The 14,977-nt window shown below is 34.7% G+C and overlaps 1 protein-coding gene across 1 annotated transcript in view; it reads left to right on the plus strand.

Moving 5' to 3' along the window:
• The first annotated feature begins 3,377 nt into the window (after positions 1–3,377).
• The window catches only part of LOC123880990 (diacylglycerol lipase-beta), an 88,261-nt gene continuing 76,661 nt past the window's right edge, over positions 3,378–14,977 (plus strand). Inside the window, exon 1 of the mRNA XM_045929484.1 lies at positions 3,378–3,960. The gene's annotated coding sequence lies outside the window, so the exon portion shown is untranslated. The remainder of the gene's footprint in view (positions 3,961–14,977) is intronic.

Raw genomic sequence — 14,977 nt, forward strand, 5'->3', positions numbered from 1 at the left:
CTGAGGACTAGTCTCGTAAGTCGCCAAGCACTTATCTTAACAATATGGTTGTTAAAAGGGCAAGGTCGGCGGTTCGCGTGTCTCTTACAATTTACCGCAAATTGTTTCAGTCCTTTATACATGCCTTTAGCCGGGAATAAAACGCATGCAATTGAGATTAGTGACGTTAAAGCTTTTTTTACATATAGGTTTATTTATTTATTTACAGACTAGCGCTTGGCTGCAATCAGACCTGCTAGCAAGCGATGATGCAACCTAAGAACGCTTGCCTAGAAAATTGTTATTCATTAGTAGTGATTAGTGGCCTAGGCCTAAAATAGTTCGAAGAACCGATGGAAGTTAGGATCCAGGTTCTGGTGGGGCTACCAGTAGGTACATATTAAACTGTTATACTTAGTTAGCCATGTAGCGCAATTTCGGCAGAGCCCCACGGAACTGCTAGATATAAAAGGCACAATACAACAGCAGCCAAGTTTATGAATGTAAGTGAAACTTTCCTACGAGAGAGACAAAGTAAATGGCTTTCAAATTGATATCATTGTACACATTTTGATATACTTAATAGATAAATTTATGTATACGTACTTAATAGGTGTGTTATGGTCTTTTCCACGAAAAATGAAAATGCTCAGGCATCTAGATATTAGGTGCCTACTACCTACCTACCTACTTGCGTGTAAACGTTTCTCATAAATTAATTGCATTATATTAGTATCGTTTGTTGTAATCTCGCTCATAAATTGCGGGTTCGTAAAATCCCATGACGTCAGTCTGTGAAAACGTCGCCTCGAAGGTAATGTAGCGCACACTGGAGGCTAACGTCTGCTGGAAGATCACCATGAACATTCGAGTTAACAGGGGAAAAACATGTCGGAAATATAATATAATGATCAGGCCTGAGCGATAATAGCCTTGTGGTTAAGACGTCGGCCTACTAATCGAAGGGCCAGATGTTTGATCCCGGGCACGAAACCCTAACTTTTCGAAGGGCCGAGATTGCTCTGAGTAATAAGGCCGCCTTTCCATACAATTGTTTTTAGTTTCTTTGTTTCGTCTTGATTACCTATTTCATGTTTTGTGTGCAATAAAGTTTCTATCTATCTATCAAATACTTATCACTAGTTTACGATGAAGGAAACCAAACGTGAGAAAACCTGTATGCTTGAAAGTTCTCCATAATACTCTCAAGGATGTGAGAAAGCTGCTGACCTGCACTTGGCCAGCTGCACCATGGTGAATTATAGCCAGACCCATCCAGCAGAGTCAGCAATGAGCTGGTGATGAGTTGATAATGATGTTGAACCTAACTATGAATTAGTAAACAAAGTGAAACCTTCAATCTGAAAAAAGTCTCCTTATGCATATAAGGAGACTTTTTTCAGATTGAAGTTTTATAAAAATACTTATTACCTATGCACAAACGCAGAATCTTTGTCTTCAACGGCCGCTTGCAATTCTTTGTCGCTTTGAGCAGAAGACCTTTAAATATCTTAAACTCCCGCGTTTTTTCCCGTCACAAGTAGGTATAGGTAAGTATAAATAAATCTTTATTAACTTAAGAAAACGTAGTCTTCCTATGTATTCTTATGAATACATAGAACCTTGTGTTATCGTTTATAAATGGGTATTATCTACAGTCAAAGACAGGGATGATTTCTTGAGAATGTGGAGGTATAAACACCTACGCTACCTAGGTACTCATATTTTGCGACTGTCTGACAAAAATTTGTAGTATCTTATGGATTGTGTGTATAATATATAATATATTTATTACTGTCTAGTTAACTAGCTGTAGATAGACGTCATTTATTTTCAAAGTTAAATACTTAACAATTACATACAGTAGGTAAGTAATTATTACAAAAAAAAGTGGGACTTCGTCATACTCGTAACACGTGTAAGTATTTATTATAAATATAATATATACTTACCTAGGTATCCTATTCCTAAGTATCTAACATATCCATAGTAAGTGATCATGTGGAAAATACATGGAAACATTGACTAACAAGTGTAAATTAAAAATTTATAACACCCCCGACAAGTGAAGGTTCTAGTACAGTAACTAGAAAAGAGCTGATAACTTTCAAACGGCTGAACCGATTTTCTTGGATTATACTCAGAACACTCTCGATCAAGCCACCTTTCAAACAAAAAAAACTAAATTAAAATCGGTTCATTAGTTTAGGAGCTACGATGCCACAGACAGATACACAGATGCACAGATACACAGTTACCTACACACGTCAAACTTATAACACCCCTCTTTTTGGGTCGGGGGTTAAAAATGTACAAGTTTTCTCATGGCGGGGTACCTAAATGGTCACTTGATACATAATACATTACAAGCGAAAAAGTATAGGTAGATAATAATAAGTTTAGGTAAGTACCTATGTATCAATATGTTTCATAGAAGTAAGTAAATAAATGATAACTTTATACGAAAATTGAACACTTTCTAGTAATTTTGTTTTGTTGTACTTACAGTACTTAAATAGGTAAGTATTACCTATCTATAGTTCATTTATGTACCGTGCCGATTTATTATTTACAGGCAGGTAGTAAGATTTAGATCTAGTTATAGTATCTAGGCACTTACTTAGTAGTCACATATCCAATAACGAATATAGATTATGGGTACACAGGTATTGACCTAATAATAAAATACTTGCGTGGATTAACTCGCTCATTAAAATAGCAAGGACATATTTTACTCGTGAGGAAAACCACAAGTATAAAATAAGATTTGTATCTAACTTAATTGCTTGTTTACTGGCTTAGGCAAGCGTGTTATAATTTATAGCCATGAATTAATTCTAAGAAAGCTCTTGTAAGTAGTTTCTGTAGGTCGGTATGTAGGTAGGTACCTACATCTATGTACAATTCATTTAACTTATGTACTTACTAATTAAGTAGGTATATATACTTAAGAATCAACTAAGTATAGGGAGGTACCTATATAAAGTACCATCACATGAGTTGGTACCATGTCAACTGATGAATGGTCCATTGCTCGGACAGGGCTCTTGAAGAATTCTCCCACGGTTTTTCAGACTTCCTCAGACTTTGATTGTCGTCAGTCCATCTAGCTCTACCTATTAGCTACAACGAATTTTTTTTTTAATAAATCTTTATTGCACACACATATTAACTACACCTATACAAGAACAAATTACAAGATACAGAAGAAACTAGGCATATAGGGACATAAATGTGCAAACGCGGTCTTATTGCTAAATCGATCTCATACAGACAACCTTTTATGAAAGGATTTAGTTGAGCAGAGCGCGGGATGGTCATTAATATTTCATTAAGGTAAAGATGTGTTTCATTAACAGTTTTATTGACTATTTCATTAGTATAAATCGAGTTAATTAATGGGGCGCCTGATGGCGAAAGTGATTGAGGCGTTTTACGAATTTCCATTTCTAGGGCATCCATCTCACTAGCATCGGTCGGCCGGTTCAGAGACAGCCTTCCAGTCCCACCACTTGATGCCAGCGATGCGGTCGCGGTTGGCCGCCGATGATATCGACTGTAAAGTAAAGTGTTAACCAGTCTGGCTCAGTAATACTGTGCCACGCGTACCGAGTACCGATCGCGCAGCGTTTGCGCATACGCATAGGACACCTACGAATCAACGAAACAATCATTGATCATACCATTTATTACGACAAACCAAGTCTAGTGGAAAAGACCAAGTGAAATCTCATCATCTAGTGTTTTTCTGTGCGAGCTAAAGTGAACAGTGTTTACACAGCTTGAGCGAAAGCTGTCAGCCTGGTCGTGTACATACAACTGCACGTTATGCTGTGTATGTTTTTTCTTGCGATGTGTTGCAATGGAAATAAGTGTTAAAATGTTGAAATCTGGTTTATGAAGAGTGCGGTGAGTGTGCTTGTGTCCCTGTAAAAAACAAGCGCACGTGCTTATGTAAGCCTGATTCTGCATATACAAAAAGTGAGTAAATAAAATATCTACGCTGTAAAGAGCCAATAACTACTACATACTTAGGTATTTTATTATTTTGCAAGAGCGACTGTCAACTACGTGTAAAAATTGTTTTACAAGTTTTAGCTTAGGTATACTTAGTAAAAGAAAAAATTATCAAAATGTTCAATGTAAAGAAAAAAAATTAAAGAAAACGCGATATAATTTTATGGACTTCAAAACTTTAGGGGTGTCTGCCTCGTTTCTAAATTAGTGTCTGGCAATGCAGGACATGATTTCTTATGCTATTCCGAAGAAAATATTAAAAAAAATTACACTTTATATTTTGAGGTAAGATTTTTTACACCTTTGTTACCTGTTATCTCCCAAAGCCACCATGATCCAAACTTCATAGTCACTGATCGTTCTTCCCTGTGTTGGAGACAATACGCGGAGAAACTTGCAGCTTTTATAATTTAATATAATCCTTCAATCTGGCTCTCTTTCTATTAGGAGATGACTGTTTTTCCCAAAGACTTACAAGACTAACAGTGACAGATTAACGGTGTTACAAAAAATGAAACGTAAATGTGTGCGTGAAATAGAGTTGTCCTGACTTTAGCATTTGTATTATCGATAGTTTTAATGGCGAAATCATAGGACACTAATGAGTTAGTTTAACAAAGTGAAGTAAAAAGCATCTTATAATCTTAAAAAATCAAATACATTTCAAATACACAAATAGTAACAAAGCTAAAGCTAGGTAACAGATTATTATTTATTAATGAAATGACTTTAATATTTTATATAAATAATTTATTAATGAATTCTGAGATACTTATAGTTATTTTAACCCCTTATAACATTTTTTATTGATATTTCGATAGAAAACTATTAAAAGACGTTTTAAAAAAATCTTTTTTTGAGAAATAGAGCAATTTTAGGGATTTTCATATAAATTACCGGAATTTGTTGGTTTTCCACCTTTATTTTTTTAAAGGGTGCAAGTAAATTTGATTTGATTAATTACAATAACACTCTGATATAATGTCTAAGTGACAAGTTAATAAAAATAAATAGTATATATGGCGCTCAATTCATAGCTAATGACCTCCCCGATAAGCACTTAAATACAGTAATGTACGGGTTACCCTTAACCCTGTATATGAAATCTAAGTCACGCTAAATAAAATAAAAATTAGTGAAAATATTTATTTCGTTCTTTTCTTTTATTGGAAAGTACCTAGTGTTTTATATTGTATTTTACATACATCACATGAAACGTATCACATCAAACCTACCGGTAGACACGATTATCGACTATCGATACTTGTGACGTCATTACTTTGTCAATCCCTATCGTAAACAAACGTTTTTAAATTTTACACAAAATATCCAAAAATTCTTCATTTAGCAATGTAATTTGATGATAAGTCTTAAGGGAAACCTATCATCTAAGCTTCCAATAGCCTAATTTTCAAACAACAAATGATGAAATAATGATTATAAACAATTAGTATAAAAATATAATAAGTAATAATTATCGGCATCTTGTTTCGCTATCTCGCTTTCGCTCGCGGCAGTGTATCTTATCTAACTACTCTCGCTCCCTCGCTTTGTCAGTCTTTGAGCGTAGCGAAAAATCGTATGTCTATGGTTTTTCCTGATAAAGGAGACAGAATTATTTTTAATTATTATTAAGTATATTAAATAAGACAAAATAATAATACGTATGATTTTAATAACACAGTTTCTAACCAATTTTAAATAGAATAAACTAGTTTTTTTAATAAACTTTTACAAGTACTTTTGAATCGTCTAATGACTGATAATACTGAACTGGTACACAATATTATGTAGCAGTTACCTAACTACTATTGCATAAAATAAAAACAGGAACATGGATGTATAAATACCTACTCCAACAGGAGATTTTTAATATGGACACGTCAGTATTCTTCTCGACTTAACTCCGTTCGAACCGAGTTAAGTTCTTTAAAGGATTTTCGTCAGGCTGGACCCAAAATTAAAGGATAATGGGCAAAATGTGAAACATTCATTGAGTCCTGTTTCACAAAGTTCTTTCGCAACGGCATTAGTGATCTCCCTATCAGATGGCAGAAACGCATACCTAAACAATGACTAAGTACATAAAATTACATTGATGAAATAAATATTTATGTTTTTTTTTTTCAGTTCTCATAAGGGTAATTACATACTTAAACTCTTAATGAAACATTATTGTCAGATTCTTGTTAAAAATTTATTAGTACGTATTTTTTAGATACGGATTTAAAATTATTAATTTATTTATTGAATAATGATGCCATTATTTTATTGTTTGCTTAATGAAATAATATTTTTTTGATTTCTTCACTTAACCGAACGAATTCTACATACATAGAGAGTAGGAAACATAAGAGCCAAGACAGATGAGAAAATATGAGGTAACCAATAATCATAGTTGCCGAACTTAAAAGTTCCAGAATTGGCCATTCTCAGGCTATTTACACTCATCTGATAACCGAATAAATATACCTAGAGACCTAATATTTACTCGATTGGTATTGGCCATCGTAGTGTGAGACTAGTTGTTTTTGCGACCGTACCTTGCACTTAACTTTTTATATAATTGACGCAAGTTACGTACCTACCTAATTAGGTACCCATAATGACGCCAATATGACATCTTGTTCAAAGGCGTATTGGTGTCAAGTGTATGACTTGGGTGTATGATTGGTGGTTAGTGCGGTAAGTATATACTTACCATAGACTTATATAATTTTTTCGTGGTATATACAAGCCATTCCTACCAATATTCATTGTCCATTTTTATAGGTACATATATAAACACCTACCGATACCTAGTTTTCCGTTATAAATATAAAATACTAGAGGATGCCCGCGACTTCGTCCGCGTGGATTTAGATTTTTAAAGATCCTGTGAGAACTGTTTGATTTTCCGGGATAAAAATTTGCCCACGTCAATTACAGGGACGCGAGCTACCTCGGTACCAAATTTCATACAAATCGGTTTAGCGGTTGGGTTTTTGGGAATCCCGTGGGAACTCTTTGATTTTCCGGGACAAAAAGTAGCCTATGTCTGTTCCTGGGATATAAGCTAACCCTGAACCTTTCGTCAGAATCAGTTAAACTGTTGGGCCGTGAAAAGGTAGCAGACAGACGGGCAGACAGACACACTTTCGCATTTACAATAATTATAGTATTGAAAAAATAATCCTATCGGCAATATTGTACCTAGCTATTTATCTATGCGCTCTACTAACTACAAATCTCAATTCCGTCAAGAGATTGCAAAGATAGGTAAGTACTTTATCAGAAAGTAGGTGACTGCCTACTGCCAACCACCTGGTTCCTAGTTGTTATTTCGTTATTATATTCAGATAAAATCGGCTATTGTGCTAATGTAGAATCGAATTAAGGAGCGGCTAGCCTTCTCTTGGCAAAGTTATTTTCCGTGTTTAGGGCATAGATTTATCAAATTTTTAGACATTAATATTTTTTATGATAGTGTTTTTACCTACACTTCAAGGAAATTTCTAAATACATAATTTTAGAATACATAAGTACATATTAAAAACTGTAGTACCGGCAGGATTCAAACCTGCGTCTTCTGGGGTTCGCACCCGACGCTCTGACCGCCAAGCTACGGTTCGCTTACTGCAAGTGACGTTTGTGATCCTGCGCGCAATTTGACATATTATTATATTTAAGTACCCCTTTTATCCACCTATGAATGACACATACAAATATCTATATAGCTCTTTAAAAAAACCTGTCGATTGACGTAAATGGAAAACCAATATTCGAAAACAATAATTCAGATCAATTGATCTCTATTTAAATATAAACCAGCCTACAACGGAATATTACCAAAAAGTAATTAATTAATTATGGTAGGTACCTACTTACTCGTATTATGTATTTTTTGTCTTACTGTGCGTCCACACACTGCTCTACTCGCGCAATTAATCGCAACGCCGCGCCGCCGCACTAGGTCGCTTGCCTTTGCAACGCGATGGACGTCGAAACTGTGGCAGCTTGCGCGCTATTGCATACTTACCGACAAAATAGGGAGCGATGGGCATGAACGAGGAACATGCCAGTAACGCGGCCACACTACGTCTCTGCCTCCGTTCCTCGCTCCTTCCCATGCCACACGGGCAGTGTGTGGACGGGGGGTTACAAGTAGGTACGAGTTAATATTAAGTTAAAGGCTTTCAAAAAAACTCAAATAGAGTTTTAAAGGCTAAATTCGAGTTGAGTCGAAAAGTCGAGTGTTTTAAAAGTACACAAATCGATTTTGATGTTTTCATAATGTGTCTTTGACCTCACTCAACGAGATTGTAAATTTTGTGAGTTGAGACATTTAGTTTATCAAAGTCAACGACATATACGTATCTTATAAAAGGCATAATTACTTTATTTAATCTGTCGTCAGTTGTTGTCAGATTATATTATTAAACTAGTTTATACCCGCGACCTAGTCAGTGTGGACCAAAGCCCTTTTTTATCCCTTTAGGGTTTGAATCTTCAAAAACCCTTAGTTGTCTACTTATTGCTATCTGGCATCTGCATGCCAAAGGATGATGGGCATTTTAGTGTGGAGCCTGGCCTGATATAATCAATAGAGTTCTTATATCTGTTAGTTTATTGCTTGTTATATCATACGAACATACAGTTACTGAATGAAACTAAATGATAATAATGAATCTCAGGAATTCGCCGGGTCATAAAATGTGCAGTCGAATCGAAGTGGTAGGTACCTACTTGCAGGGGTGATATTTCTTTTACTCTGGTTGTTTACTGCGTTCTGCCCATAATACAAATTTAGGCTTATGATATATAAGCTTTCATTTAATGGGCAAGTAGTTTTTATGAAATAATGATTATATCACTTCATTTATAATTAACATTCAAAATATTTGTACGCCGATACGGCTAATGTGTTTGAACTATGTAATAATTACCAACATCTTGTAACACACATTATGCAAATAAAGGATTATTATTATTATTATTATTGGATACTAGCTGATGCCCGCGACTTCGTCCGCGTGGATTTAGGTTAAGTACCTATTAAAAATCTCGTAGGAACTCTAGATTTTCCGAGATAAAAAGTAGTTTATGTCACATTCCAGGTCTTTAACTATTCCCATACAAAAAATCAATCCGTTGCCCTGTTGCGACGTGAATGAAGGACAAACTAACAAACCAATAAACTAACAAACAAAATCAAACACACTTTCATATCTATACTAATAAATAAAATTGGAGTGTCTGTCTGTAATTTCGAAATAACTACCTCATATTAAGCTCATATGGTTATTTGAACGATACCAACACTGAATAACACGTTTTTAAAATTTTTGTCTGTCTGTCTGTCTGTCTGTCTGTTTGAAAAGGCTAATCTCCGGAACGGCTGAACCGATTTTGACGAGATTTTCACAGACAAGTTGAGGATTGACCAGGGCGTAACATAGGCTACTTTTTTAACCGACTTTTTTAAAAGGGGGTTGTGTTTTTCTACCTATGTACACCGAAATCTCCGAGATTTCTGAACCGATTTGCGTAATTTTTTTTTTAATCGATAGAGAAACTTTGCGACATTGTTTCATAAAAAATTTGGAGTCCAACTCCTCAATCCTGATGCTGCAGGGGATCTGACCAATCCACGCGGGCGAAGCTGCGGGCATCAGCTAGTCTATAATATGGGTAGTGATGCCGGCCAACTTGGCTCATCATCCTTTCAGCCCGATCCATCCAGTAGCTTGAGATGTGCGTTGATAGATCAGTCAGTCAGTCAGTCAGCTTTTCCTTTTATATATTTAGATAAGTAAAACGCTATACCTACGTATTATTATAAGCTGTAATAGCCCAATGGTGAAGACGTCGTCGGTCTCGTAGTCGGTGGGTCCGGGGTTCAATCCCGCCCGGGCACGCACCTCTAAGTTTTTGGAGTTACGAGTATTAAACAATTATGTAGGTACGTATCACTTGCTTCAGCGGTAAAGGAAAACATCGAGAGGAAACCTGCATTCATGAGAGTTCTCCATAATATTCTCAAAGTTTTGTGATGTCTGCTAATTTGTGTAAGCTTGGCCCATATTAATTATCTATAAACGTGTAGAAGTTACTGATTAGATAGTTGGCGCCACTCAAATCATAACAAATCATAACATCATATTAGAAGGCGTCATTGATTGGCTGAAGTTGTTCAACATCTGATCGATAAACGTACTGTATATAAAATTCTTATAGTTTCTAGTTGATGAATTGTAGCATAATAAAGGATAATATTTGTAATCAATATATAAGATGAAAACATCTTTATTACTTAGATGATTTGTTAAACGAGCTTGATGATTTGTATATTAGTCACTAAGTTTATTCATTGTACAATTTGGATTGGCCGATAACGATAAGATAAAAAGGGGAGTGGCTAATAAACGTGGAGAGGTTACCTGTAAGAGTGGTTTTAAAACGACGACATTCGAAAACATACTAACGTAAGAGGAACAACATTTATTTGACACAAATGTAAAAGTTAATAAATTTAAATATGAAATAAAAGTGTAATAATTTATCATAAAGATTGTGTTTGTGATTTCGTCAGACCTTACCCAAAAGGTCAGAAGAGGGACATCAAGAAAATATAATATTTTCTTGTCACGCTCACGACTCAGAGAAACAAGTGGAAATATACAGAGGAACGAGAAAGAAGTGGAGGTCTAGTAGACCACAGACATTTTGGAGCACAAGGCCAATATTTGGGCCTCAATATATCAAAGTACCTAGTCATGGCATCAAAGGATTTCTGGATAAACGGGTAGGATCTTTCCATGATTTTATTTTTATTGATACCTATTAATGGTAATTTTTTTTTTATTTGTGTGGGTTTTCGTTTTGTTTGTTCTACATTTAGTTATCATTTTGTTAAAAAGCTTTGCTCCGAGTTGGAATGGAAATTATATAACGTTATGATACCTAGAATTACCCACATTTTTATAATTCATCTTGTATATTGGTTATACAAATGCGATCGACCTTCAAATTGTGGTTTAAATAACGTTGAGGTATTTAGAAGGCTTATTTTACAATGAAAAATGAAAAATGTTTATTTACAAAATACAGTCTTGTACAATTTTCCTGTGTCTGGTGGTACCCGCACTAGGTTATCCTGTATCGTGGGTACAATGGAATAGATAGTGAACATAGTGTTAAACAATATAAAAAGTGTGGTTTACTTAATGATGGGCGTTATTGTTACTTTTAAATAGTTTTCAGGATGTATCTACTATGTCCTGCCGGGGTTTTATTTCTCATTAAATGATTTCACAGGTGAATATCTCACGGAACGTGGTATTTCAATCTTCACACTTGTAATCGTGTGCCGAATTAGTTTGGTTAAGAGTTACGATAGGGATTTATTTTCACATAGTGGTTTTGTTTTACGGAAGGTGAATTTCTGGATTTAGGTTCAATCGTTTGCTGCATTCATTGTATAGATAGATGTTTTCCTTTTTCTAGCACACAGTGACGCGATATTATCACACAGCACTCATTGGGCATCTTGAATGTTGTTTTGTGAAATTATTATTTTTTGTAAACCGCTTTGGGATAAGGTAGAAAAAGTTACATGAAATAGCTTTTCGTTTTACGCCTGCCAGTGAAATAATCCGTCTCTACTTGTAATGGTTACTAAATGATTGGGGATATAAAATGTTAATTGATAAAAATGAAGGTGATCCGTTGTAATAAAGTAATAATGACCAGGGTTAATAAATTGAGCATTTTGAGAAATATAAATCCTAAAATGGGTGTAAAAGTAGGTTTATCTTATCTGGTTATTCTTTAACTAAATTTAAAATTATGGTAGGTAGGTAGTCAGATAGTTTTAAATACGGGGTGCATAAATAAGTGTTTTTTTTTACAAAAGTGAGGAGAAATGTTTTCATTTATCTATTTTTACCACTTGAAACGCGTAATGTTTGAGTTTCAAACATAACTTTGTTGACAACAGCTCACCATGAACAACCCATGGCCGGCCCACTACTGAGCAACAAGTGTCTCCTCACAGAATGAGAAGGGTTTAGGCCGTAGTCTACCACGCTAGATAACAGCTAATTTACTTTTAATACTGGCACAATAATTTGAGTACTACGAGTAGTAGGTAGGTATAGTATATGAGCAGCGGGGTTTTTTTTACCTGTATTCACGCAATTAACTGTGTACTGCCGCATTTAAATGCAATATGATTTTGTTTTTATTGGATTAACATCGCTTGGCGGGTTAAATTCCTGGCAAATGTTCTATTAAAATTAGAGTAAGTTTTTTTTTTAATGGTAATATACCTACAGTACTGCCCTTAGGGCAGGGCGCGATAATAAGTACCCACTACCAAAATACTATTTTCTTTGTTGTACGAAAGAAATTTTAGGCAAATATCTTTGCACTACGCTCGCGTTTGTGGCATGACATTATCCCAGAAATATATTTAAAAAAAAAAATTCACGCTCGCTTGACTCGCTTCGCGATAGTTCAGTTTCGATATGCATTTAGTTAACAAAACTCTCAGGAAACCACGTTTGTTGTGCTCTCGAAATTGATCAGTCTGTTTGATAAAATCGAAATGCGGTGCCTTATAAATTTCGCTTAGGAGCGCCGGTAGTATCTCATGATAATAATATGAATATTGATCATAATTTTTTTTTTTTTTAGGCTGATTAAGCATTGAAGGTTTTTCGGCTGGTCTGGCATTTCGCCTGATTTTATGTTTTTGCTTATTTAGCGCGTTCAGGAAAGCTTTGACAACGTTTTATAACATGAGTATATATATTTTTTTGTTTTAGTTACCCAAACAGAAAAAAAAAGCATTAAAGATGTGGGACCGAGGGATAAATCTAGTGTGATTTTTGGTTGGATTATGAAGTTGTAGTCAGGGTATTTAAAATAGAAAGATTTCAATTGTAGGAAATGATGTAAAACATGTTGAGGATAAGTTGTGTAATAAAGTCGATAATTCACTTGTTAGATGTCACGCGATCTATTGCGAGGAGGAATCTTTTTCTTGTCTTTTTTTTTATAAATACGGTGTTCTGACGGGTTTTTATTTACGTCTCGGATTATTGAATACTTTCGGTGTTTGATTGGACGGTTAGAGGTTGCAAAAGCAATCGCCCTCTAATTAAATTGTTTATTTAGGCATTAGTTCAATTTGGATTAAATCTCGCGAAAAGCCACGGTGGCTGTCTCTCGCGCGTCTTGGAAAGACATTCCTAATGCCTGTTTTTCTGAGGGAGGGATGCATTATCAAGTGAGATGAGCTGCAATGTTTGCGGCTGATTATTTTGGAGGCACAGTGGTTTAAACTGGTTGGTTTGAAAATTTGCAATCGTGGCAAGTGGAGTAAAGTTTGACTAAACTATTTAATGAACTAAGTATATAATGGATTTGGTGAATGGTTATATTATATAACATTTTGATAAATGGATGAATTTGAAGAGTGTATGTATGTGGTTGATGCACATTTGTTTCATATTTTTACTTAAGTTATAAAGTATTACATTTGGTGAGTAGTTATTTATATTTGGTAGGGTAGGTTTGATAAACAGGTAGTTATCTTGATTAATAAATGAGTTATCATTTTATAAATGCGTACTTTAATGTTTGATGAACTGGTATACTTGATAAATGTGCATATTTTCATACTTCAAAGACAAGTTGTACCTATTAGTTTCTTCAAGCTTTTAGTTGCTGATAATTATATTAACATTCTTTAGAGCGCATGTCCTATGGACGAAATCGTTTATACATACTTTCACTGTTTGAAATGTTACAATCATAAAGATAGTTATGACTAGAGGGGGTCATAGCTTGTTGCCGCTCTTGTACATCCATGTGTCAACTAGGTATTGTTATCTCAGTATATTTCAGGGAACCTCCGTTCGGGTGAAAGCGATAGCTGTTGGATAAATGCTTGTTGGGTTATCAGAAGACCGTGTAGTCTTCGATGAGGTTACTTGTAAATATTATAGCGAAATAGTAAGTTTAAAAATAGAATGAGGCTAAACTAAAAAAATGAGACAAAGATAAAAATAATAACTTAAAGGATTGAAACAGCATAAAGTGAAATAGTAACTTACAAACTATACATACATATTTACGAATTATGTAGATAGATATAGTATTACTGGATTACGTATATCAAATAAGAATACTGTCAGCTCATGTTTTGTTTTCGGCGTGGTAATTTTACGCTTAAAACTCATAAGAGATATCATGAGGTTCGCTTTCTGTAAAAGTTATTAGCTTTAACAGTTAATTGATTTATTACATTATTTATTTATTATACACTCAACAAGTAAAAGTATTTTGTTTTGACAAAATCCAAAGAAGTACCTATTGGATTAATAAAGCAAGGTACGAAGCATTGGCTGGATTTTACAACATTTAAAGTTTCCTGTTCATTTTTATCATTGAGTTAATTTGAGGCGGAAGGATCCTCTTGAAAATTTTTAAGATTAAGTTATTAGTAAGAAAGTATATTTTGCTTAGGTTAGTTTAAAATGTACAGCCGGTAATTAAAAAAAAAAAAAATATATACATTTAATTTTACATAATAGGTGAAGCTGGTTGATGCACCAAAAATCGAATTATCATAGGAATTTAATTAAGCTAACATTTTTATTTATTATCAACTTCAAATATACAGTAGCAAACTGATTAGTTGGAATGCATGCAGTGATTGGAATATTTAAGTTCCGATAGAAGAATCTATATCGTGGCTTGTTCCTTTATGGACAAGAATATTTTTTTTTTGACTCGTGGGACCACTTACACAAAATATCAACGTTCGGTTTGGAGGTCTTCCATGGCTATTCCTACAGTTCCATGACGTATTGAAGAGGTTAACACTTTGTCGCTCATCACATCAACCAGCACGGCATTTGGGTATGATGGATGGATGTAGATAGGTACACATTTGATGGGGGGGGGGTTTAGTGGTTTGTATCAATAGGAACCA

The sequence above is a fragment of the Maniola jurtina genome, chromosome 3 (assembly GCF_905333055.1).
Source record: "Maniola jurtina chromosome 3, ilManJurt1.1, whole genome shotgun sequence".
NCBI classification, from domain to species: Eukaryota; Metazoa; Arthropoda; class Insecta; order Lepidoptera; family Nymphalidae; genus Maniola; species Maniola jurtina.